The sequence below is a fragment of the Vulpes lagopus genome, chromosome 2, assembly GCF_018345385.1.
Source record: "Vulpes lagopus strain Blue_001 chromosome 2, ASM1834538v1, whole genome shotgun sequence".
Lineage (NCBI taxonomy): Eukaryota > Metazoa > Chordata > Mammalia > Carnivora > Canidae > Vulpes > Vulpes lagopus.
The window spans coordinates 145,748,621-145,771,864 of record NC_054825.1 but is presented as its reverse complement, the minus strand read 5'-3'; the positions used below and the strand labels follow the sequence as shown (position 1 = coordinate 145,771,864).

Here is a 23,244-nt window from a genome sequence, read left to right as displayed (position 1 = left end):
TCATGGGGTGTCATCACCATCTGCAATGACCGTGCACAACTGGGGGGCAGCAGAGTCAAGATACCTTGGGTTGTTGTATTCTCATTCTTTCGTTCCTCCAGTTTTCTAAAACTAAGTTCAGAGAAAATCAGAGGTCATAGAGGATGGATAGGGTGAAAACGAGAACTGCAAAGAAACAGTCCTCCTATCTCCGGAACACACCCTACATGGGGCCTTTGACTTCCATCCCAGGCGTTAGAGAAAAATCTGTTTGATGAGCTAAGAAATACTTGTTTTTAACAAAAGAAGAGACTCTGTAAGGTTTCTAGAATTCTCAGCCTTGATGATGAAGAGGAATTACAATGTACATATTTTATTGGTACAGGCGGACTCCCCATTTCCCGCCTCCCCAAGACTTTTCTCACACACATTCACCCTTTCTCTCTCCCTTTTCTACATTTTGACATCACCTCATTCTTTAAGAGCCAGTCCAAATTCTATCACCTCTCCACGATTTCCAGACCTCCCCTCTCTCTGGATGCCAATACGTTTATTTTTAGTTTAACACTTAATTGATTTTTCTGTTTCATATGAACTAAACTCCCTCAAATAGATTGTGTACTTCCTTTGTCTATTCCATAGGGTTTGATACTAAGTTGAAAAGCCATGAGGCTCTAAATAGAGACGTGCTTTGTATAAATTCTTGTTGAGAAGTGTACTGGTTTCGGCCTTTGTGAAACACTCACCTGGCAGTGTGGACTGAACTATGAACTTGGCACAGAATTTAAGACTTGGCCCCCATCCTCAAGGAACATTCACCTCTAAAGAGAACAAAGTTCACAGCATCTCATAACTGGAAGACACTGTGTCAAAGGGCTGAGCAGCATGAGTTCTAGTTAATTTCCCTTGCTTTTCTTAACATTCAAATGTACATAATAGTGGTAACTACTTTATAGGATCTTTGTTGGGCTTAAACAAGATAATGCAAGTCAACCTCGGTGCAGAGCTTGGCTTATACTAAGAGTTCAAAGTTGGCTATAGGTAGGTTTAGAAATGAGAAAAGTAATAGGCCAAGGTAAAACAATAAACACTCAAGAGGCTTACCTGGACATGTTCCAGGTACAGCTCATGCTGCTGTGTAATTAATTTTAAGGCATTTTGTGCTAAGTATGTACCTCGCAGTAGGAATAGACACTTCTGCCCATGCCATTTCTGTGCAGTGGAGCAGAGAGAGGGAAATAATGCTAAAGAATTGGGAGGGAGCTCACTTCTGGGTCTGGGAAGATGCAGATGGGAGGTGGCTCTGTAAGTCATGGCCATTTATTGTGACACATAAAACAACAGAGTCCCGGGTCGTGAGCCTGGAAGAATTGCTTGCTGCATATTCCATTATGAGTGCAGGAATGGCGGAGTTCACTGAGCTACAGTGGAACTGTTTGCTTTTCTTCAACAGAGTCCCCATTAAAAAATAATAATAATAATAAATAAATAAATAAATAAATAAATAAATTTGTTTAGATTCAATTTCATTAATGTACCATATATTATACATTCAGGGGTGGGATTCAGTGGTTTATCAGTTGCATATTATGACATCAGTGCTCATGACATCTGTGTTGTCCTTAATGCCCATCATCCGGGTACCCCATCTCCTACTCCCCACCCCTCCGGCAACCCTTAGTTTCTCCCTAGAGTTAAGAGTCTCTTATGGTTTGCCTCCCTTTCCATTTTTCTCTTATTTTTCCAGAGGCCCTGTTTTAACATAGATAGCATTTCCTTTTTCTAAGGACTGCTTTGAGGACAACAAGCAGGCAGATTTGATGAATTGAGCTGGAATCATCTGGCTTTGGAGGCATCTTGTGGCACAGCTGCCTGGCTCTGGGAGCAGTCCTGTCCAACACTGGCACACAGGAAGGGGGAAACCAGCTCTTGGGGGGGAGCGAATGCCTTTGGTCTCCCCCAAGGAGGGTCTGGGAGTCCTTTGAATCATAATGATTTGGTTTCTGGTGGTTGCTGGTCCTGTTGGAAGCACCTATAACAACAAAATGAAGCTCCCCAGCAACTGCACTTCCCGTGAGGGTGCCACAAATAGCTAAAAGGGGGTTCTGGTTCAGAAGCTCCTGTTCCAAATTTAACCTGTGTTTTTGGTGAACTTGGTGGGGGGTGTGGTGGACACCTGCCTAGAGGATCTCAGGTGGATCCTATTGATATGCATCCCCACAGCTGGGGAAGTTGCAGTGTGCTAAGTTGCACTTGGTTGAACTATGGTTTTGGATGTGATCGTGCTCCTCGCCTGAATGAAGATAAAAGAGAACCGCCTACGAGGACAGATTCAGCAGAAGCGTGTTGAAATACACAGGGGAAGCTTGGCAGGCTCACGGCAGAGGGGCTGACAGCTAGGAAGGTGAGAGGGTAGACGCCCAAAGAACAAGAACGGTATAGAGAGAGCTTCCTCCCTTTGTGCCCTGCGATCAGGACCATACCTGCGTGACCTTGGTTCTCCTCCTCCCCCTGGGACGTAGGGACTATGATCTTCCACTCAGTCAGACACCTGCCCAGAGAATTACTCGGACCAGAAGGTTCAGAGGCAGGACTTGAATGCAGACCAGTCTGATTTCAGAGTATGCTCCTTCCACCATACCAGCCCTGTGAGTCCCTAACACTGGCTTCGCTGACACCAACATGTATTGCACACCTGCTGTGGGCAGCGCACAGACCCCCGGGCAGGGGGCACGGTAAAATCGAACCAAGTGTGCCTGTAATGTAGCTCTGAACGTTCTCAAAAAACAATGAGTTCTTTGTGTGGTCACTGATTGGATGAGAATAAGGGCCATCTCCCAAAGGGAACCGTAATCCTTCCTGGGGAGGATACTCTATCTGCTCCCTATCCAGAGTGCCCTGCCCAACAGCCTGTACCTAGAAGGCTCTGGAGAAACATCTCCTGATGCTGCAGGGAGGGGCTGGGTGTCCTAGAATAAAGCAGGGCTTGTGGCTTACGGTCCTGAGCTGGGGTCCCAGCTCCACACCACACTAGCTCAGTGCCCTGGGTAAGACAGCTCACCCTTTGGGGACCCAATTTCCTAGTTTATAGGAAAGGGATAATAAAAAAATGAAAATATAACATATGCCCTGGTCCACTTCACAAGGCTCAGTGCAGATCAAACAAAGTGATTATATAAACACGCTGTAAAAACACTGTAAGAAATGTCTTCATTGAGCTTTATTCCTTGGAAATACTGCAGGAAGCAGGAGGGGATATTACAGAGGATGGAGTGCTTGGGGATGACCCCATAGAGGAGAAGGGCAAATGAAGCCACACAGCCTTCTGGATTCTAGAAGCCTTAAACTGCTGAGTTCTCATTTCAGGGCAGATCATAATTACATGTTTAAAGGCTGGAGGGGTGAAGGATGGGATCCAAAATTCTGTCCAGCTCTGATTCAGGGGCAGTAGCCTTGTCATTGTTTCTCCCTGTAAGATCCACTGGCTTCCGCACCTCGGGAGTGACATCTCCCCAGGAGCAGGGAAGCCTAGTTGTCAGGACTCAGAGTCCCGATTGGGAGTTCTTCCTACAACAGAGTTCTTCACCAACTCTAAAACCATATCTGAGCAGAAAGAAAAGATAATAGCATCCACCTTAAAAGGTTATTGAAATTATTTATTTTTAAATATTTTATTTATTTATTCATGAGAGAAACAGAGGGAGAGAGGCAGAGACACAGGCAGAGGGAGAAGCAGGCTCCATGCGGGGAGCCAGATGTGGGACTCGATCCCAGGACCCCAGGATCATGACCTGAGCCAAAGGCAGAAGCTCAACCACTGAGCCACCCAAGTGCCCAGTTATTGAAAATATTTAAATGAGGTAATTCCTAAAAAGTGTTGAGCCCAGGAGCTGGGAAAGAATTATAGGCTATGAGGAATATTATTATTACATTTACAGTTATGGCTACTACGTATTCCTGATCTTCTTCTATCAACCTCACCCATTTCCATTAAAGTTCAATATCCTAGACAGAGATTTTAAGGCCCTTGGTAAAGGTTAGTGAAATCAATGAACTGAAAGTCACTAAAAAGTTGTAAGGCAAGAATCAGAAGCATCACCTTCCCTGGATCCAGCTGTTTCCCCAATAATCCAAATTAAGAACCCCAATTAAGGCAGAGATAATCTGCTTTACAAGATTATGCCTCAGTGACATTGAAGGAATATTATATTGTGTATCCCTTTGGTTGAGAGTCCCAGAAAGAGCTTTTGGAGGTGGGGTAAGGCAGTCAGTGTCATTTACTATTACTTGCCTTCAATTTCTAGGTTTTCCTAATCCCAAAGTCATGCCCCCCCCCCATCCCCCTCACAAAAGGACACTGAATAGTCACAAGTCTTCCTGATTCAGCCTCCAAAAGGAAAGTTAACACAAATGTCATTACCTTTCTTCAGGATTTATAGGGTTGGGGGAGGTTTTTCTTTTCGAATGGAGAGGAAGGAGGGAAGAAAAGCTAAAAAGCAAGTCTCAGATTTCCAGAAGTAGTGATGGACACTCCCCACCCTCGAGGCTTCCTTTTTCTTGAGAAAAACAACAATCCTGGTGTTTCCCAGGAGAGCCCAGGGCCTAGCCCCAAGCAGACAGATGGTAGTGATCCCACCCTCCATTTTGCTGGCCAGAGTCACTGGAGGTTAAAGAAGAGGAAGTAAGTGAATTCAAGCGTACATCCTGATAACCTGAAGCCACAGGACCAATGTCACTCAGTCTGTTAAAAATGACCAAAGACTCTTCTCTTGGTTAAAAGAAAAAATTCAAAAAACCTGAGCAGCCATTTTGTGTCCAGGAGGCTGCCCGAGACCAATGCACAGAGTTCCTGATGTGTCTTGGTTGCTTGTGGCATTGCCTTGACACCAGCAGACCTCTCTGGAAGAGAGCACTGGGCAGAAGGAAGGCAAGTGCTTTGTGTGTGAAGCAGAAGGAGACATTGCCTTTCAGGCCCAGCAGATATTTGCCCTCAGGCGACTCAGCAGAAGCCTGGAAATCCCAGAGCAGCAGCTTGGCAGTCCCACGTGCTACACATTCGCCTGAGCATTTTTATGCTCGTATCAACACTTGTCCTTCTGTTTGTGTAGATTAACTTTAAATAAACTTGTTCTCTTTTTGGGTGGCATTTCTTGTTTCATTTCTCTTGATTTCTCTCCCCCTTACATTTCATAATCATTCCCATTCCCTCTGTGACACTTTGGGAGGAGAAAACCTTTCCCTAGGGGATGATGTCATGATCACCTTCTGGCCACAAAGGCAGGAGTTCATCTTCAGTGGGAGGACACCCGCCTGCCTGCTCAGACTGGCTTTGAGCTGATGTGTCAGTCAGCACCTTCTCTGGGGAGGCTTGGAGCCCAGTGTGGCAGTTAGGACCACATGGGGGGCAGGTGACACCTTGAATCCTGTCCTTACCAGAGAGCATTTCATCTCAGACCAGATGCTTAACCCCTGGAAACCTCAGCTTCCTGGTCTCTGAAGTTGGGATGACGGTAGCATCCACCTCGCAGGGATGTTCTAAGGATTACAAGATATTATAAAGTTTCAATAAACCCTAAGTCCAAGTGTGGTAGTTTATTGAGGCCTCATTTACCTAAACACCTGACCCAGAAGATTGAAGTAGATGTGCTTAACATCGTATAACATCTTTTTTTTTAAAGAATTGTTTTATTATTTATTTATTCATAAGAGATAGAGAGAGGCAGAGGGAGAAGCAGGCTCCATGCAGGGAGCCCGATGTGGGACTTGATCCCAGGACTCCAAGATCACGCCTTGAGCCAAAGGCAGGTACTAAACTGCTGAGCCACCCGGGAATCCCCTCTTATGACATCTTTAACGTGATCTGCAATTTTCCTAAAAATTATAATGCTTTCATGACTTCCCATCCTGCAAGGTGATCTACCTTGAGGTGGATGAGGACAAGATGTGGTCCATCCTGAGCTGTAGCACCCTACTTTCTGACCCAAATCCCTATCCATCTTCCACTTTTTACCACACCTTCTCTTCAACCTCATTAGGATCACCACATGACCTCTGCTTTGGATCCCATACTCTCCCACCTTCCTTGGGAAGATGTATCAATGATCCCTTCTCTGCTCTCAACTAGGTCCTTCCAATCCAGTATCTGACCCCCTCTCAGTGCCTCCATGTTAGAAAATAACCTCCCCCCACTCTGGTCCCTACTCCACTTTCCCCCTCCTTTCAGAATCAGCCTTTTAACAAATTATGCATTCATTGCTGCCATTTTTCAGACCCAATTCACTCCTCTGTGCATTATAACCTGATTTCCAGCCCAAACAATCTTCCAGGAGTCCTCAAACCACTCACATTCTCCATGTTGTAAATCCAAAAGACGTTTTCAGTTTCATCTCATTGACATCTCACCAGCATTGGATGTGGTGGCCTCTCTTTTCGGACTTCCTTGGCTCTGGGATCTCGCATCTTGGTTTCCCTCTCACCTCTCTGCTCCTATTTTGTCTGTTTCCAGCTCATTCTCCTCCCCCTTTCATTAGCTGTGGAATTTTCTTCTGAAATTATTATCAGTTATGGTTTCAATTATCCTCTCCATGTCAGTGGAAACCCACTTATATGTCCCATAACAGACTGCTCCTCTGTCATCCAGACCTACATGCCCAACTACCTATTACATCTCCATTTGGAAGGCATTCCTCATGAAAATGTCTAAGACCAAGTTCATGATCTTTCCCAGCAATCTGCTCCTCTTCCTTTATATGCTGTCCCAAGGAATGGTACCATAATCCATCCTGTGTGTATCATCCTCTATGTCTTCCTCTCCCTCATTCACCATAGCTAATTTATCACCAAGACCTACTTCCTCTTCCATTTCAGAAATATCTCTCAAAACAATCCCATTCCTATGCTGCCATCATGATATGTTTTCCTGGACTTCTTCCCCATTTGTTCTGCTAACTCAGCCCAGTTCCTTTTGCCACTGCAGCCAATCATGTCATGTTCTTTGAGAAAATGTGTCAGTGACTTCCTATTGATCCCAAGAAAGTAACCAAAATCCTGATATGGTATGGCAAAGACTACTTTTCCATAGTATCCATTTCCCCCCCTTTACAAAGATCTGATAATGTTGGGATGGCATTGTATCTTTCTCTCTCTCACACACAAGATACTTTTAACCTCCTATAGAAAGAGGAATATAACCTATAAGATGTAAGCAGAAGCTGTTAAATGGAGTAGCTAGGAAAGTCCTTTAAAAGGACTTGTAAATCTTCATGCCTGAAATGTGGATATGATGGCTCAAGCTCCAGCAACCATTTTGAGATCTTGAGGATAGATGCTAGAATTAGGAATGGTAAGGTGAAGGAAGCTTGTGTCCTGGTGACTTCGTAGAGCCACCATACCATGTAAGACTTGATGGTCTACTTCTGGGCTTCTATGTGAGAGAACAAAATCCTCAGTGGATTAAACTCACTATTGCTGGATTTCTGGCTCTAGCAGTTGAACTCAGTCTCCTTGATAGCCACAGGCTTTACAACATCCTGTGTGGCTGGTGTTTACCTTATTAGCTTCCTTCGCCCCACTCTTACTTACCCTTATGTTCTTCAATACACACTGGCCTGAGTTCAGTTCTTCATATACATCAGGTCAGGGCTTTCCTGACCAGGGCCTTTCTATACTCTCCCCTCTGTCCATAGGACTTTCCTTCATGACACTTTGTCCTCCCACCTAATTTATGTCTAATCATCCTTCAGGTCGCAGTTGGTGCAGAACTTTCTTAGGAGAGTCCTCCCTAAAACTCTTTTCCTCTTCACTCCCTCATTCCATTAATCTAGGATAGATTCTGTGTTAGGTGCTGTCACAGAAATATATTTTGCTTCAGAATTCTATTCTTAGGTTTAGTAATTAGTCATTCACTTATGTAATTATTTGATAAATATTTCCCCTGTTAGATTTGAACGTCATGAAAGCAAGGACTAAGTCTGTTTTTGTCTGACATTTTATTTCCAGCTTCTGGCACAGTCCTTGGGTGTGTGTGCATGTGTGTATGTGTGTGTGTGTGTGTGTGTATGTGTGTGCGCGTGTATGTATTTGGCACCTAATAAATACTGTGAAATGAAGAAATCAATGAAGATCTCTAGTCCATTTTTCATAATCTGTATCAGGACTCCTAATTCTCTTTTGCCTTAACCAGTTTCTTGCTAAAATTTTCAATCACCTTGCACTAACATTTTCATAGTGTTTCATGGCTTCAGAATACCTTCATACAAATCATCTCATTTTCAGTCTCTCCAACAGCCCTGTAAAATACTTAGAGAGTAGCAGATCTTTTCCTATCAAGCCTTTCAATGTAAAATCAGTTATTACTGATCTGTTTAAAGGGTCACCCAAGTTTGTGACCTCATTCCCTCTCATTTAAATCTGGAACCTCAGCAATAAATTGCAATTTTGAGAATTTTTCTACTGGTCTAGGGCCATCCATGTATATACTCAAACTGAAAAAACACGAGCTAGGCAATAAACTCTTCACAACATACCCCCTCTCCCTGCCTCCCATCCAAATATGGCTTTCTTGTCCAATTCAATTCCCTTGACCTCAGATCCCAGGTGATGCTGATGCTGGTGCTTCAGGCATGCTTTGAGAACCACTGTTATAGAGGCTCCTCAAGGAAAGAGGATGCATTTCTCTAAAGGAATCTGGCAGTGGATGATTTGCTGCTCTGCATATTATAGCAGCCTGCAGAACATGTCAAGTTAGGTATAATTTCTAGCTCACCAAGAACAAACAGTAGTGTCATGACAATCCTGAGAACCACTGAGCTGTTGCATATCACCCTATGGGTAATGAGGAAGAGACACCATCAACCTGCACTGGGAAAGCCCTAGTGGGTGGGTAGCTTGCCCAGTTTCCCGAACCTACCCTTCTCCCAAGACTGTGGTCCTTAGATTACTACAGTAACTCTACATGCTAATGGGCAGCCTGCACTTCAGCTTCTATTTCAGCAACTCTGTGAGCCCAGGCCACTTAACAAGTACTGGTCCTTGAAATATAAATGGCAAGAAGCAAGCAGGATGGCATCTTAGATTGTAACTCTACTGGTGGTCATAAATTGGAACTGTTTCCTCTGCGATCCTAGCCATCTGCCATAAAACCCCTGAAAACCTTGGCAATCCTAATATCTGCACATTTTACAGTTTCTTCAATCAACATGCTCACCTTGTTTCACATTTTCATCCTCCATTTCCTTCCTAACATAGTCTGGGGAAATTGGTTTGTTCCTAAAGTATGGTTGTGTCTACTTTTATAACTGATTTTGAAAACTGATTTTGGATATAAGGTCCAGGACCAAAATGAAGTCTACTTCATTTCAACTATTTCTTTCATCCATCCGACAAATCTTTATTAAGTTCCAGGCTATGGGATATACCAGGATAGGCAATAGACACACCAAGAAAGATAAATATCTTCAGCACCCTTAAGGAACTTCTCTAAAAGGTCCATTTCCCACCTGGAAAATGAAGGTAATAATAACCCTTATCTTAACCCTTGTTAGTAGTTAAATTAAGTAATACATATTTTTACTAGGGTGCCAATATACCATAAACACTCGGTACAAGCTGGTTGTTACCAAACTAGGTAGGAAGATAATAATACCAATGTTTCAACTGATAGGCAAAACTATCATGGCTTTATCACAACTTGAATTTAAAAGTACTTAAAGAGGAAAGTATAAAATTTTGTTACATCTCCCATTACCAACATTATTATTCTAACATTTAGTTATGTGATTACCCCAGGCTTTGTTTAAGGTGTACTGTAGATCACCCCTATAAAGCAGTATAAGTTGTGTCTTTATGACATTACTATCTGCTACATGTAGGATTATTACCACCATCAAGTGATAATAACCACTAACACTTTGAGTGCTTACCATGTACCAGGCATTATTCATAAATGCTTTGCAACTATGACCTCATTTAACCTCAAGACTACATTAGGAAATAGATACTAGTTTCATCAGATGAGGAAACAGATACCCAGAGAGTTTAAGTAGCACAGGAAACTTCACATGGTTCTTACTATAAACATGTATAGCTCTTTTCAGCCCTGTTCACACATGTGTGTCAGAAGAAAAAGATAAAGTGTGTACATGTTCCAGATCTTACAATGAAGAGGATTCTGGTTCTATCTGCTTCATTTCTTCTTTCAACCACTGAGGTAGTTCTCAACTGGCCAGGTGGTCCAATATGTTAGATTTCTGTGCTGCAAAATGGGTAAGATGGACGGAGGGAGAAACGGACTTGCATTAGGGTGTGAGAGTAGTCCAAGGAGCATTGAGGGAAGAGGCGTGGGTGTCGCTGCAGTATATGTCGAAAGTGGGTGCGAGATAAAAGAGGAATTTTGAGAGCTATGCATTCTAATGTGTTCTCAAAAGACAAGTAAATATCTTGAGTTATTTTTTGAATGGCTTTTTTGGATGCCAGTCTGGGCTTCCTTAATTGAGAGAATGCTTTGAAACTAGATGACATGGATGAACAACTTGTAAATAGGATGGGGGTATATTTCAAACGTGATTGTTTGCAATATCATATAACTGGTGACAACAAATTTTGAAACACTTTGTTCTGGGATACTGTTTCTTACCTTTCTTAAGGGTCAGAACACATAGAAAGAACACTGCCCTTTGCAGAATGCTATGAAATATTGATAGGTCTAATTTTCTCATAAAATAACTTTAGCAAAGTTATCAGGTAAGCTGAAAATAGATTAATGGAATTTGAGAGCTGGGAAGGGCCTTAAAGAGATGGAAACACTCCGGTTCATAGGAAAGTTTACTTCCAGCAATGAAGACTTGATTACATAAATTATTTGCAAGTCTCTGCATCTTCATTGATAAGAGCATTTACAATATCTTTAAGAAATTAAGCTTATGGGGTGTTTGGCTACTCTAAATCTCCTACTAATTCATCCATTTTTATTTTATTCATTGTTATTTATTTTTTTAAAAATTTTATTTATTTATTCATGAGAGACACAGAGACAGAGAGAGAGGCAGAGACACAGGCAGAGGGAGAAGCAGGCTCCATGCAGGGAGCCCGATGTGGGACTCGATCCTGGGTCTCCAGGATCACACACTGGGCTGAAGGCAGGCGCTAAACCGCTGAGCCACCTGGGCTGCCCTCATCCATTTTTAAGTAATAGCCAAAAAGTAATTCTGGGTACACAAAAATTAGAAATCCACTGTGGGAAATTTTTTTTTGATTGAGAAAATTGATCATCATTATCTAAAGAGTTTTCTGAAAATTAGAGGTCCATTATCATATATCGGTGGTAGAACATTTTGGTTCTGGCCACTGAGAACTAGCATTCTCTGGGAATAACATATGAGAACCACCGAACTAGGAACAAAGGTGGTTACAAAGAAGTCAATTTGGGACCTGTGTCTGTTGAAGTCGGGTACTGATATGCCATTAATCATATAAATGTTTTGAGAACCACCATTTTCATCAAGAATCCCTGTAATTATTTTCTCCAGAGGAATCATAATGTTTAATGATGTTATCAACCATCCATCAGAATATCTGATCCACATGACACACCAGTATTTTTCCAGTCAGAGGCTGAGTGTTTTGACTAGCTTGTGAATTTAGACATTTACAAGAGTAGGGATTCAGATGAGGTTACTGGAAAAAGTAGGATTGGACTGTGGATTTCTATGCCTGGCATTTTCCCAAATGATGTAGACAGAAAACTCTTTTAATACAGAACACATAGAAATTTTAGTTAAACTATAAAAACATTCTCTTAACTGGATAGTTCTCACACACACACATAAAATAGTAGTAAGTAAATTTTTAAAAATCAAGGAAATTATCAGTGGCCAAAAGTAAACAGGAAATTGACAACCAGAGGGATTAGGAAATTTATACTGGGAGCTTGGGGAAGAAGGGTTTCAGTTACTTAGGGTCTTGTTTTTTAATGGCTTTGTGTCCCTGCAAAGTGGAGAATTGAAAATGAAATTTCTGCATAAAGCCAAGATCTCTAAAGAGCTTTAACCTTGCCTGGTAGCACAAGGCAACAACCAGGAAACTTCTTGGTTTCAGTCTAGGTCCCAGTGGGGGAGAAAAAAATCACCCCTAAGAATTTATAATCACAAGGATGTCCTCATATGGTTAGGCATGAGTTAGAATTTCAAATTCATATGACCTACATGACTTAGGAAGCCTTCAGCTGAAAAATAAAAATCAAAGTGGTTTCTGGTGAGTCATATACCTCTCTAGTGACTGGTAAATGTACATTCACACCCTCTTTAGGGGAGCACATAGCAAGAGGAGACTCCCAGGGTTTTAGATAATGGAATTCTCTGTTAGTGCCTCTCAGTTTTTAAAAAAAAATTAAAACTTGAAAGAAAAAATATGAAAAGAACAACTATGAAAATGAACAAGCTGAACTGAAAAATTGACAAAAAAGAATTTCTAAAAATGTAAATGTAGTCAATAAAATTTTTTTAAAACTTAAGGGAACAATACAAGTTAAATGCAGATAAAAAGAACATGAACAAATTGGAATACAGATCAGAATAAATTATTTAGAGAGGAGCATAGAGAAAGAGATTAAAAGTATGAAACTTGGGGGTAAGAATAGGATTTAAAGAGTGAGAAAGTCTAACATACATGTCATTGGTGCTTCAGAAGGACAAAATAGGAAGGACGTATTCAAAGCCGGACCCTGGGACACACCACAGTGTAACTGTAAAATACCAAAGGCAAAAATAAAGAAACCAGAAATACATTGTTGACCAAAAGTGCCAAGAAACAATGATGAAATTCCATCAAATAAGCAACTAGCATCTTTTTGTTTTGTTTTTTTTAATGCATAAATATCACTTTGCACCAAAATAAATCATGATTCTTTGTAGACTTAGCTAACTCCAGATCTCTCCAGGAAATATTCACAACGAACCTGGAATAACTTTCATAGAGACCAGAGAATATTATCATGTCAGTATGACTTCAGTGCCAACCTGAATATTTTTCCATTGTCCAAGAAAGGACAATTTGAGCAAGAATAAGGCTATTAATTAAAATTATTACAGTTAAAATAAGTCAAACTTGTTAAAATCTGTGATTTCATACTAATACTGCAAAATACCTCAGTGATCACCCTGGAGGTGCCAGGGTAAGATGATAGGCATATGTATCCACCACATTATTTTGAAAACTGGTGAACAAAAACAAAGAGCCCATCATTTATCCTAACTCTGCTACATGAACTGAAACTCAGGGTAACAAGAAGTATTTAGAGAAGATTGTATAGAGGAGTTTAACTAATAATGAAAAAGAAGTGATAAAATTTCTTTATCATTAGTAAATTTATCAAATGATTAAAAAGTATGTTAACTAATAATAGTCACTTTAAAGATGTTAAAGAGGACATACTTTGACTATTATCAGTTAACATACTTTAAGGAAATAATGTATTTAGATAATGCTCACCCAAAACTGCTGATTTCACAAAAAGACAGACAACTAGACGTTATATACCTCCTTATGTAAACACACAACACCAAGGAGGAAGAGTCTTGCCAAACACAAAACAAAATAAAAACACAAATTTAGGCAAGCCTCTAGATTAACTACCAATATACAAGAAATATGAAGGAGAAGGGAAATTCTTGATACCTTCACATTGTCAAAGTACATCCTTGTACAGAATAAACAAGCCAGGTTCTCCAATAAAAAAGTTTCCAGGAAAAAAAAAAAGTTTCGGGGGGGGGGGGAACAAAAGGAGGAGGGATCTATAGATTAAAAGAAATTTAGAAGACCTATGAACCAATAGCTATAAGTTATTTGATTCCTTATACAAAGTGTCAAAAAACCCCACAACAACAACAAACATATACAGTCAGAAAAATGTGAACACAGGCTGTCTAGTGATATCAAGATCAAGGGATTATTATTAACTTTAGGTGTCTTAATTTATCTTGGTAAGTTATATATATACACACACACACAGTACTTAAAATAAAATATTTTGTTGTCTTGTTAGTTAAAAACATCAAAGACACTTAGGAAACCCAGAAGGCAGTGGGAATGACATGTATTAATTAAGCAGAGCAACATATAATGACCAGTGAAAGTAACTATTGTCATGTTCAGGAACAGCAATGAGGAACTGCTTTCATAATCTTTTTATTTATTTAATTGATTTATTTATTTAATTTTTTATTTATTTATGATAGTCACACAGAGAGAGAGAGAGGCAGAGACACAGGCAGAGGGAGATGCAGGCTCCATGCACCGGGAGCCCGACGCGGGACTCGATCCCCGGTCTCCAGGATCGCGCCCTGGGCCAAAGGCAGGCGCCAAACCGCTGCACCACCCAGGGATCCCGGTGTTTAAGATTTTTGATGGTGAACATTCACTCAATCAAGAAATGAGTCCCAACAATGGATTCTCAAGCTCGCCTTTCTGTAGAGGAGTAAGGAATGAGGGAAAAAGTTAGGATTATTTAGGAAAATCTAATCACATGTAAATCATAAGTATTTCCTTCTATTAAATACAAGAGAGAGGATCAACCAAATCAAATATTATAAGTTTAATAAAGTAGACACATTTGGGGAAAAGTTGAAAAAAATAAAAAGGATAGAGATAGAGCACAAATATATATATGTTAAGATGGAACAGGGAATAAAACAGATATTAAAATAAAGGAAAATGTGAACTTTAAACAAGTTTAAAAGTTTACACAAAATGGATTTCCCAGGAAAATATAATTTTGTAGAAATGATTCAGAAAAAAATAGAAACACAAATGAACTTAGATTCATTAGAGAAATTCAATCTGTATTAAGAATCTACCCAACATCCCCCACCCCATGTCAAAAAGGAGAAGAAGGGGAAGAAGATAGTTAGAGAATGAGAAATAAAAAGCAAAGAACCATAACTGGATCCAAATAATTTTACTAGTGAGTTTTACCAATTATTGGAACTGGCAAATCCAATCTTACAAAAAATGGCTCCAGGCAATTTGGACCATTTAGATTTTTCTCAAGGATGATTGATTTAAACTTCTTCTCTGAGGAAGGAAAATTCAATTTTCCTTTCACTTCTTGAATTTTCTTTAGTAACGTTTACTTTCTTTTCATAAAACATTCAGAGGGAGGGGAACAGGTTATAAAAATATTATTCCTTCATTCATAGAAAAATGGGCAATGTGAAATAGGAGAGTTTACGTATAGCTCCATAACAAGGAAATAGTCAATATTAAGTTAAAGAGGGTGTGTGTGTTGGGGGAGACAACTATGTACCTGTTAGAATGGCCAGAATTCAGAACATTAACAACACCAAATTCAGAACGCTAACAACTATCAAAGAATAGTCTCTTTAATAAACAATGTTAGGAACACAATGTAGAGTGATAGGAATCCTCGTTCATTGCTGGTGGGAATGTAAAATGGTGTGGCCACTTTGGAAGATAGTTTACTGGTTTCTTAGGAAATGAAACATACCCTTATTGAATAATAATGTACCCTGGTATTTACCCAAAGTAGTTGAAAACTTATTTTTACACAGAAAACTGCACATGGATATCTATAGCAGCTTTATTCATAATTCCCAAAACTTTGAAGCAAGCAAGATGTCTTTTAGTAGGTAAATAGATTATAAATATACCATGGTCCATCCAGATGAAGGAGTGTTATTCAGCACTAAAAAAAAAGTGAAGTATCAAGCCATGAAGACACATGAAGGAAACCTAAATGCATATTCCTAAGTGAAAGAAGCCAATCTGAAAAGACTATATATATTATACAATTAACTAGCATTCTGAAAAAGGCAAAATTCTGGGGATGGTAAAATGATCAGTGGTTGCCAGAGGTTCTCATGAGGGAGCATAGTAAAGTATGGGCTTTAGGTGATAATGATGTGTCATTGTAGATTCATCAACAGTAACAAATGTATCTTTGACGAAGGATATGGCAATGGGGGAATCTATGCATATATGGGGGCATATGTGTACTTTCTGCTTGATTTTGCCGTGTACCTAAAAGTGGTCTAAAAAATAATCTCTTAAATTTTTAAGAAGAAGAGACCATGTACCTATACTTAAGGTCAATTCATTTGAGAACTTATCTGAAGCAAAGTTCATGGAATAAATAGGAGGAAAAGTTGGTTGCCCCTTCAACCAAGAAAAGCCAAGGAGTCCAGTTCTAAGCCAGCTACCATAATTGATCCCATTTTTTAAAAAGAAGAAGATGATCCTCTATAGACATTAGTTCTGCATTGCCAACCTGCCTGAAAACTGAAAAATTTCCCTCTAAGATCCAAAGCAAAGATGCCCACCCTTGGGATCCCTGGGTGGCTCAGCAGTTTAGCACCTGCTTTTGGCCCAGGGTGTGATCCTGGAGACCCAGGATTGAGTCCCACGTCGGGTTCCCTGCATGGAGTCTGCTTCTTCCTCTGCCTGTGTCTCTGCCCTTCTCTCTCTCTCTTTCTATCATGAATAAATAAATAAAATAAAATAAAAGTGCCTCCCTCATGAACATCATTATTTAAAAAAAAAAAATGATGCTCACCCTGGCCACTTTTTTTCAACAGAGTACTAGAAGTTCTTGTCAGGGCAATTAGACAAGAAAAGATAAAAGGCATCTATATCAGAAAGAAAGAAGTAAAGCTATCTGTCTTTGCACATGATATGATCATATACATAGAAAAGCCTAAAAATTCAACCAAAAAATTAGAATTAATAAATATATTCAATGAAGTTGAAGGATACAAAATCAATATTCAAATTCAGTTGCATTTCTGTATAAAAACAATGAACTATCAAAAAAAGGAAATCAAGAAATCAGTCTCATTCATAATAGAAAAAAGAGAATAAAATACTTAGGTGCAAACTTTACCAAAGTGGTGAAAGATTTAAACCCTGAAAATAATTAAACATTGATGAAGAAAATTAAAGACACAGATAAATATAAAGACATTCCATGTTCATATATTGAAGAATTCATATTATTAAAATGTCCATAGTACCCAAAGTGATCTACAGATTCAAGGCAATCCCTACTAAAATCCCACAGGCATTCTTTATAGAAATAGAAAAAAAAATAATCCTAACATTCATATAGAATCACCAAAGATCCTGAGTAGTCAAAGCAATCTTCATCAAGAACATAGTTGGTGGAGGCATCATACTCCGTGATTTCAAAATATATCATAAAACTAAAGCAATCAAAATAATGTGGAAGTGGCATTAATACACACACACACACACACACACACACACACACACACACATACCAATGGAACAGAATAGAATACCCAGAAATAAATCCGTATATATATATGTATGTGTGTATATATATATATATAGTCAACTGATATATAGATATATATATAGTCAATTGATCTTTGACAAAAGTACCAAGAGCACACAATAAAGAGTATTCTTTTTGATAAACAATGTTAGGCACACTGGATATCCACGTGGAGAAGAATGAAATTGGATCCTTACCTTATACCACATATAAAAATCAATTCTAAATAGATTAAGGACTTACACATAAGACATGAAACCATAAAACTTCCAGAAGAAAAATGGAGAAAAGCTTTTGGATACAGGTCTGGGCAATGGCTTTTTGAATACAACTAAAGTACAGGCAACTAAAACAAAAGTAGCAAATGAGGTAGCATCAAACTAAAAAGCTTCTGCACAGCAAAGGAAACCATCAACAGAATCAGAAGACAGCCTGTGAAATGGGAGAAAATGCTTGCAAACAATATATTTTAGATAAGGAGCTAATATCCAAAATTTATAAGGATACAACTCAATGGCAAGAAAAAAAACCCAGTTAAAAATTGGCAAAGGACTGAGTGTACATTCCTCAAAAGAAAATCATAAAATGACCAACTGGTATGTGACGAGGTGCTGAACATCTCTAATTGTCAGGGAAATGCAGATCAAAGCCACAATAAGATATTACCGCATACTTGCCAGACTATGTCATCAAACAAACAAACAAACAAACCAAAAGACAACAAGTGCTGGTAGGGATGTGGAAAAAAGGAAATTCTTGTATGCCATTGGTGGGAATGCAGATTGGCATAGTTATTATGGAAAATAATTTTGAGGGGGATCCCTGGGTAGCTCGGCAGTTTGGCACCTGCCTTTGGCCTGGGGTGCAATCCTGGAGTCCCGGGATCGAGTCCCACATCGGGCTCCCGGCATGGAGCCTGCTTCTCCCTCTGCCTGTGTCTCTGCCTCTCTTTCTCTCTGTGTCTACCATAAATCAATCAATCAATCAATCAATCAATCTTAAAAAAAAAAGAAAATAAGAAAATAATTTTGAGGCTGCTCCAAAAATTAAAAATAGGACTATCATATGATCTGGCAACCTGACTTATGGATATTTATTTAAAGGAAATGAAAGCAATATCTTGAAGACATATCTACACTTCCATGTTGATGTAAGAATTATTTACAATAGCTAAAATATGAAAACAAGCTAAGCGTCCATTGATGGATTAATGGATAAAGAAAATGTGGAGAAATATGTATATTTCATATGATAGATATATGGAGGGAAAATGTTATATGCATATATACGTAAGTATAATTGGAATATTATTCACCCCTGAAAAAGAAGGAAATTCTGCCATTTGCAGCAATGGATGAACCTGGAGGACATACACTATGTGAAATAAACCAGACACAAAAAGACAAATACTGCAGATCTTATATGCAGAACTGAAAAATGTCAGACTCAGAAACAGAGGCCAAGGGAAGGAGGTTATGGGGAGATGTTGGCTCAGGAGTACAAAGTTTCAGTTATGTCAGACAAATTCTGGAGATCTAATGCACAACAGTGTGGCTATATAACTAACAGTATTGCATCATATAATTGAAATTTGCTAAGAGGGTAGATCTCAACTGTTCTCACTGTGCACTTAATAATTATAACCCTGTGAAGTGATACATATTTTTTAAAGATTTTATTTATTTATTCATGAGAGACAGAGAGGGAGAGAGAGAGAGAGAGAGAGAGAGAGAGAGAGAGAGAAAGACACAGGCAGAGGGAGAAGCAGGCTCCATGCAGGGAGCCTGATGTGAGACTTGATCCCAGGACTCTAGGATCACAACCTGGGCCGAAGGCAGGCACTAAACTGCTGAGCCATCAAGGGATCCCTGATACATATGTTAATTAGCTTGATTGTAATAAATATTTTACAAAATATACATATATTAAATCATCAAGTTGTATACCTTAAATATATACAATTTTTAATTGTCAACTATATCTCAGATTGAAAAAAAAGATTCAGTTATGGTGTCAGCTATGTGGTGACACTTTTCAAAGTCAGGGAAACATCCACCAGAATGCAATATATACTCTAAATTACCAACCAGTATATGGCAATGTTTCTCTTATAGCCAAGTCCAAGGGATAGAAATGGGAGTGGGTCCTTTCTCTTCTATCCCTAATAATCCATTAGTAAAATGTTTGATTTTGTCACCAAAACTTTGGGATTTCTTGGTTTAGAAAAAAAAAAATTCCAAGGCAATAATGTTTCCACCAGGAAACACAGCAGTGGGTTTTTAACTGGAAACTGACATGCTCTACTGATCATTTTAGGCAACTCATGCCAAAGAACAAATTAACCAAAAAAAAAAAAAAAAAGTCTCAGTATTTACTGGCTTGGGTGATTGATTGATCATGACCATCAAGGAGACTATCAAGGTGGGGTCAGGGAAGAGTATGTCTGAAACATAGGAGATCTTTTAGGCTACCTGTTAGCCATCCTATCTCCTATGATAAATGTTAATGGAAAACTACAAAATCCAATACAACTAGGATTGCTCATGGCCCAGACCCTTCTGGAATGAAGGCTGATTCACTGTGTCATGCAAGATTATGACCAGCTGCACTGCTTGCTGAGGGAAGAGAAAATACAGACTATGTCATGAAAGAGAAAAGTAATAAGTACCAGCTATGACTATGTGACCAGTTGTAGAAACGAGGACTGTGAGTCTTTATGACTGCTCCTTGCTTTAATATGAACATGTTCATAATAAACATTACACACTGTAATCTTTTCTAATTCTCCTACTTTTTAACATAGGATGTGTTAATAGCATTTAACTTTATATCTCAGTGTTTAAGTTAAGGGCTTAAGGCAAAGTGTAACTGAGTGAGCAGAGGTTGGACTATTATCCAAGTGATGGACACAAGTGACACATGAACTTCTGTGTATCCTCTTTTGGGGGAAGGGTTTACATTTTCCAGCTGTATGAGGGATAGCTGCATCAGGTTATATGGAAGCATGATTGCACCATTGTCTCTACTTAAAAATTAAATGTGGTTTAAGAAGAGAGAGACAGAGACTTGTATATGCATGCCAGGGTGATGTAGAGGGAATCGTGGTGGTTTGTACTGCACCACCTTGGTTAAACTGGGAGCTGGTTCCCAGAATTACATTTTGTGTGTGGTTCCAGGTTGTAGTTGGCCAAAAAAGGATCTTGTATGAAATTTAGGAGGCAGAAGTAAGGCAGTGGTCATTAGTCTGTAATCGTCATTTTGTTCTTTGTTTTCCAATATGGTGACAGATGGATGCAGAGGTGTCCAACAGTTTCCAGCTGTAACTCACTCTCTTCCATTGTATGTCCAGCTCCTCTTCTGAACTTCTGGCCCTACTGACCAACAACAGCCACTGGTTCCCCTCCAGGTGCTTAATTAGGATCCTCCAGAGGGGGTAGCAGCTTCCTACAGACCTCAGCCCCCTTCCAGTAGCTTGATATGCTTGGCTTTTCAAAATGACCAGTTGGTGACAGCTTCTCTGACCCTCCAACTCTCTACAACTCTTCCCATACAGTGTAAAGTCTATTTATCCATAATAGATCCTTTATCCCATAACACTTGTAACAATTCATCTTTCTACCTGAACTCTGATACAGATGAAATAAACATCACATGCAACTTCTTGAAAGTATCTATAAAAGAGACTTTGCCTTCTTTATCCATTTCTTCTTCCTAGTGCCTGGAATGCAGAGGTGATAGCTGGGGCTCTAGCAGCAGTTCTTGGGCCATGAAGGAGGAGTCACATTCTATGGATAGAGGAATAGCAAGAGAAGGAGCTAGGTTGATGATGGTTGAGCCACCCTATCAAGCTGCTTACCTCTGGCTTTGTTTACATGAAAAGAAATATATTTGTTTAGACTATTCTAATTTCTGGTTTTATATCAGTCACAGCCACCCTAATGTCAAATTTTCTGTTAGTCATAGCCTAAATTAGTTTTAATTGAAATATTACCTGAAGATTTTCTTTTTATTTGCTGCATGATATTTCATCAGATTAATATACCGTATTATAATTAACCATTTATCTCTGTGGATGGGCACTGAGGTTTACTCCAACTTTCAGATATTATATATAAATGATGAGACACACATCTTTGGGAATACATCCTTTCCCTTTCCTTACTTACAAATCTCTCCCTCCAGCAATATGTAAAGGGAATTTTGCTGTCCCCATCTTCATATCCCTAAGTGTCTAGAAAACTATAGTGTTCCAACTATGTTTGAGCAGGAATGGGTAAATGAATGAATGCTACACGACTCTAGTCATAATATTGCAATGTTCAACCTGTCAGCCCTTCCCAACTGTTGGTCCTGCTGACCAAATTCTTACCTAGGAAGCTCCATCCTATCTCAAGCCCAGAAGATATCTAAATGGCCCCAAGATGCAAGCTAATATTTGTCTTAATATCAAGTCCGTGCCCAGAATACAAAAAGCACAAACAATAAAACAAAAAAATTATTAAGTTGGGCTTTGTAAAAAAAAAAAAAAATCAGTTCATCCAAAAGGCAGCATTAAGAGAATGCATGTAGACAAGCCACAGAATGGCAGAAAATATTTATATATCATATACCTGCTTTTCATTTTTTTGACTGCAGAGATTTCTGTTACTTTAAGCTTAGGAATGCATTAATTGCCATGCTTTTTGCAATTTACTCAGCATCTGAGAATTTTGTATAAAAGTATTTCAGAACACTAATGGATCATTCTGCCAGAAGTAGAGGCCAGTTTTTTGTTTTGTTTTGTTTTGTTTTTACTTTTCAGACTCTCTATAAAATACAGTCATTTTCAGATTAGCATTAGGAAGAAATAGAGTTATACCATATGACTACCTTATTTCACATTTAAGCAGAATTGTGTAGCCAATCCTATCTAGTTCCTCCCTTTGGAAGTAATAGAGCTACCCTATGAACCAGCAATTGCACTACTGAGTTATTTCCCCAAAGATACTGATGGAGTGAAATAATGAGACACCTGCACCCTCATGTTCATAGCAGCAATGTCCACAATAGCCAAACTGTGGAAGGAGCCATGATGTCCTTCAACAGATGAATGGATAAAAAAAGATGTGGTATATATATACAATGGAATATTACTCAGCCATCAGAAAAGATGAGTACCTACCATTTACATTGATGTGGATGGAACTGGAGGGTATGATGCTGAGTGAAATAAGTCAATCAGAGAAAGACAATTATCATATGGTTTCACTCATATGTGGAATGTAAGAAATAGTGAAAAGGACCATAAGGTAAGAGGGGGAAACTGAGTCGGGAAAAACTAGAGAGGAAGACAAACCATGAGAGACTCCTAACTCTGGGAAACAAAGGGTTGCAGAAGGGGAGGTGGATGGGGAGATATGGTAACTGGGTGATGGGCATTAAGAAGGGTGAACGATGAGATGAGCTGTGGGTATTATATGTTGACAAATTGAATTTAAATAAAATTTTAAAATGGGAAAAAATATCAAGTCCATGCCTTTCATGCCTTCATCCACCCACCCATCCATCCATCATCCATCCATCCATCCATCCATCCATCCATCCAGTTATCCAACAAATATTTATGGAATCTCCCTATAATGCATCAGGTATAGTATCTGATGCTGGGGATGCAATAATGGAAAAGACCCAGTCCTTCATCTCAAAGAGATGAACAGCCTAATTGGGAGACCACTGGGGAGGCAATTACAATGCAGAGGGACACTCTGGTGGGATAATGGGTTCATGGAAGGCCCTTAAGCACAGTCAGGGCAAGGGGGAGAGAGGATGCAGAACTCTTCAAGAGGTCAGCTCCATAAAGTGGTGGAGAAAGGTAGAGGGCATTAACAGGAAAGGAGAACAAGACCCCCATTTGTGGATAGTGTATCCTTCTCTGACTGCCAATACCTAGTCTTAACTTTCTTGAGTCTGGTCCCTGACCC

At 39.4% G+C, this 23,244-nt stretch overlaps 1 long non-coding RNA gene across 2 annotated transcripts in view; it reads right to left on the bottom strand.

Moving 5' to 3' along the window:
- The window catches only part of LOC121485835, a 96,502-nt gene that overhangs the window by 25,755 nt on the left and 47,503 nt on the right, over nt 1-23,244 (bottom strand). Inside the window, exon 4 of one of the 2 annotated variants that reach the window (XR_005986376.1) lies at nt 14,244-14,439. The exons of the other annotated variant lie outside the window; for it this stretch is intronic. This is a non-coding gene — a long non-coding RNA (uncharacterized LOC121485835). Of the gene's footprint in view, nt 1-14,243; nt 14,440-23,244 lie in introns of those variants that run through there. 2 annotated transcript variants of the gene reach the window in all.